Source organism: Arachis stenosperma, chromosome 5 (assembly GCF_014773155.1).
Source record: "Arachis stenosperma cultivar V10309 chromosome 5, arast.V10309.gnm1.PFL2, whole genome shotgun sequence".
NCBI classification, from domain to species: Eukaryota; Viridiplantae; Streptophyta; class Magnoliopsida; order Fabales; family Fabaceae; genus Arachis; species Arachis stenosperma.
The window spans coordinates 64,072,153-64,076,909 of record NC_080381.1 but is presented as its reverse complement, the minus strand read 5'-3'; positions in this window follow the sequence as shown (position 1 = coordinate 64,076,909).

Below are 4,757 nucleotides of genomic sequence, written 5' to 3'. Positions count from 1 at the left end.
AGAATGATAGAGGGGTTTATATAGTGAAGGGAGAGGGAGTAGGTTCAGCTATTTAGGGTAGTTTGGGTTGGAAAGAGATTTTGAATTTTGAAGGTAGGTGGGGTTTATGGGGAAGAGTGGATGGATGTGAGTGGTGAAGAGGTGATGGGGAAGAGAGATTGAGGTGATTGGTGAAGGGTTTTGGGGAAGAGTGTTTATTGGATTGTGTGAAGAGGAGAGAAGGTGAGTTGAGGTAGGTGGGGATCCTGTGGGATCCACAGATCCCGAGATGATCCTGTGGGATCCACAGATCCTGAGGTGTCAAGGATTTACATTCCTGTACCAATGAGGCGTTTAAAATGCCCTCTGCATGCAATCATGGCATTCAACGCCAGATTGATGCTTGTTTCTGGCGTTGAACGCCAGCTTCATGCTTGTTTTGGGCATTCAACACCCATTTGCAGCATGTTTCTGGCGTTGAACGCCAGTTCCATGCTTGTTTCTGGCGTTCAGCGCCAGCTCTCCTCAGGGTGTATTCCTGGCGTTTGAACGCCAGGATGCTGCTTGTTTCTGGCATTCAACACCAGATCCATGCTCTGTTCTAGCGTTGAACACCAGCCAGATGTTCCTTACTGGCGTTTAAACCCCAGTAAGTCCTTCTTCCAGGGTGTGCTTTTTCTTCTGCTGTTTTTTATTCTGTTTTTAATTTTAGTATTTATTTTGTGACTCCACATGATCATGAACCTAATAAAACATAAAAGAACAATAAAAGAAAAATAAAATTAGATAAATAAAAATTGGGTTGCCTCCCAATAAGCGCTTCTTTAATGTCAATAGCTTGACAGTGGGCTCTCATGGAGCCTCACAGGTGATTAGGTCAATGTTGTAGATTCCCAACACCAAACTTAGAGTTTAGATGTGGGGATTCAACACCAAACTTGGAATTTGGCTGTTGCCTCCCAACACCAAACTTAGAGTTTGATTGTGGGAGCTCTATTTGACTTTGTACTGAGAGGAGCTTTTCATGCTTCCTCTCCATTGTTACAGAAGAACACCCTTGGGTTTTAAACACAAGGTAGTCTCTATTCAATTGAAGGACTAATTCTCCTCTATTAACATCTATCACAGCTCCTACTGTGGCTAGGAAAGGTCTTCCAAGGATGATACATTCATCCTCCTCCTTCCTAGTGTCTAAGATTATGAAATCAGTAGGGATGTAAAGGCCTTCAACTATTACTAACACGTCCTCTACCAATCCATAAGCTTGTCTTAATGACTTGTCTGCCATTTGCAATGAGAATATGGCAGACTGTACCTCAATGATCCCCAGCTTCTCCATTACAGAGAGTGGCATAAGATTTATGCCTGACCCTAGGTCACACAGAGCCTTGTTAAAGGTCATGGTGCCTATGGTAGAGGGTATTAAGAATTTACCAGGATCTTGTCTCTTTTGAGGTAAAGTTTTCTGAACCCATGTATCTAGTTCACTAATGAGCAAGGGAGGTTCACCTTCCCAAGTCTCATTACCAAACAACTTGGCATTCAGCTTCATGATGGCTCCTAGATATTGAGCAACTTGCTCTCCAGTCACATCTTCATCCTCTTCTGAGGAAGAATAGTCTTCAGAGCTCATGAATGGCAGAAAGAGATTTAGTGGAATCTCTATGGTCTCTATATGAGCCTCAGATTCCTTTAGGTCCTCAATAGGGAACTCCTTCTTATTTGAGAGACGTCCCAAGAGGTCTTCCTCACTAGGATTTTCGTCCTTCTCCTCCCTTGTGCATTCGGCCATATTGATTACATCAATGGCCTTGCACTCTCCTTTTGGATTTTCTTCTGTATTGCTTGCGAGAATACTGGGAGGAGTTTCAGTGACTTTCTTACTCAGCTGGCCCACTTGTGCCTCCAAATTTCTGATGGAGGACCTTGTTTCACTCATGAAACTTAAAGTGGCCTTAGATAGATCAGAGACTAAATTTGCTAAATTAGAGGGGCTCTGCTCAGAATTCTCTGTCTGTTGCTGAGAAGATGATGGAAAAGGCTTGTTATTGCTTAGCCTGTTTCTTCCACCATTATTAAAGCCTTGTTGAGGCTTTTGTTGATCCTTCCATGAGAAATTTGGATGATTTCTCCATGATGAATTATAGGTGTTTCCATAAGGTTCACCCATGTAATTTACCTCTGCTATTGCAGGGTTCTCAGGATCATAAGCTTCTTCAGAAGCTGCCTCTTTAGTACTGTTGAATGCATTTTGCAATCCATTCAGACTTTGAGAAATCATGTTGACTTGCTGAGTCAACACTTTGTTCTGAGCCAATATGGCATTCAGAGCATCAATTTCAAGAACTCCCTTCTTCTGAGGTGTCCCATTATTCACGGAATTCCTCTCAGAAGTGTACATGAATTGGTTATTTGTAACCATGTCAATAAGTTCTTGAGCTTCTGCAGGCGTTTTCTTTAAGTGAATGGATCCACCTGCAGAATAGTCCAATGACATTTTGGAAAACTCAGATAGACCATAATAGAATATATCTAATATGGTCCATTCTGAAAACATGTCAAAATGACACTTTTTGGTCATCTGCTTGTATCTTTCCCAAGCTTCATTTAGGGATTCACCATCTTTTTGCTTGAAGGTCTAAACATCCACTCTAAGCTTGCTCAACTTTTGAGGAGGAAAGAATTTATCCAAGAAGGCCGTGACCAGCTTATCCCAAGAGTCCAAGCTATCTTTAGGTTGTGAGTCCAACCATGTTCTAGCTCTGTCTCATACAGCAAAAGGGAAAAGCATGAGCCTGTAGACTTCAGGATATACTCCATTTGTCTTAATAGTCTCACAAATCTGCAAGAACTCAGTTAAAAACTTATAAGAATCTTCAGATGGAAGTCCATGAAACTTGCAGTTCTGTTGCATCTAAGCAACTAATTGAGGTTTCAGCTCAAAATTGTTTGCTCCAATGGCAGGAATTGAGATGCTTCTTCCATCAAACTTGGACGTTAGTTTAGTGAAATCACCAAGCATCCTCCTTGCATTATTGTTGTTGGGTTCGGCTGCCATCTCCTTCTCTTGTTCGAAAATTTCAGAAAGGTTGCCTCTGGATTGTTGTAATTTAGCTTCTCTTAGTTTCCTCTTCAGAGTCCTTTCAGGTTCTGGATCAGCTTCAACAAAGATGCCTTTTTCCTTATTCCTGCTCATATGAAAGAGAAGAGAAAAAGAAAAAGGAAGAGGAATCCTCTATATCTGGACAAAGAGGATCCTTATTATTAGTAGAAGAAGAAAGAAATAAGAGTAGAGAATCCAATCACAAGGGTGAGGATAGAGGCAGTGATTGGAGATGAAGAGAGGTGAAGAGAAGTGTTAGTAAATAAATAAATAAATAGAAGAAGAGAAGAGAGAGAGAATTTGAAAATTAATTTTGAAAAGGAGTTAGTGATTTTCGAAAATTAAAGATGAGATAGAATTGAAATTAAAATTTAAAACAATCAATTAATTTAAAAAGAATTTTGAAAAAGGGATGAGATATTTTCGAAAATTAGAGCGGGAGAAGTAGTTAGGTGGTTTTGAAAAAGATAAGAAACAAACAAAAAGTCAAATAGTTAGTTGAAAAAGATTTGAAAATCAAATTTGAAAAGATAAGAAGATAAGAAGTTAGAAAAGATATTTTAAAATCAAATTTTTGAAAAAGATAAAATTTTGAAAAAGATATGATATAAAAGATAAGATAAGATAGATTTAATTTTTAAAATTAAAATTAATTACTTAACTAACAAGAAACTAAAAGATAATATTCTAGAATTTAAAGATTGAACCTTTCTTAACAAGAAAGTAACAAACTTCAAATTTTTGAATCAATCATGTTACTTGTTATTATAATTTTCGAAAATCAAGATAAAATTAAGAAAAAGATTTTTTTTGAAAAATATTTAAAAATATTTTCGAAAATTAAAAAATTAAAAAATAAAAAAGATTCAATTTTTGAAAAAGATTTTGAAAAGATAAGATTTTTAAAATTGAAAATTTGACTTGACTCATGAGAAACAACTAATTTAAAAATTTTTGACAAAGTCAACTCAAATTTTCGAAAATTAGGAGAGAAATAAGGAAAAGATATTTTTTTATTTTTGAAATTTTAATTATGAGAGAGAAAAACACAATTATGACCCAAAATATGAAAATTTTGGATCAAAACACATGATGCATGCAAGAACACTATGAATGTCAAGATGAACGCCAAGAACACTTTGAAGATCATGATGAACATCAAGAACATATTTTTGAAAAATTTTTGATGCAAAGAAAACATGCAAGACACCAAACTTAGAAATCTTTAATGCATGGACACTATGAATGCAAAAATGCATATGAAAAACAATAAAAGACACAAAACAAGAAAACATCAAGATCAAACAAGAAGACTTACCAAGAACAACTTGAAGATCATGAAAAACACCATGAATGCATGAATTTTTCGAAAAATGCATAATAATTTTTAAAACATGCAATTGACACCAAACTTAAAAATTGACTCAAAATTCAAACAAGAAACAAAAATATTTTTGATTTTTATGATTTTATGATTTTTTTGTATTTTTATTATTTATTTTTTTCGAAAATAATTTTTAGGATAAACGAAAACAAAGAAAAATTTTGAAAAAAAAATTTGAAAACTTTTTTTTTTGAAAAGAAAATTACCTAATCTGAGCAACAAGATGAACCGTTAGTTGTCCATACTCGAACAATCCCCGGCAACGGCGCCAAAAACTTGGTGGACGAAATT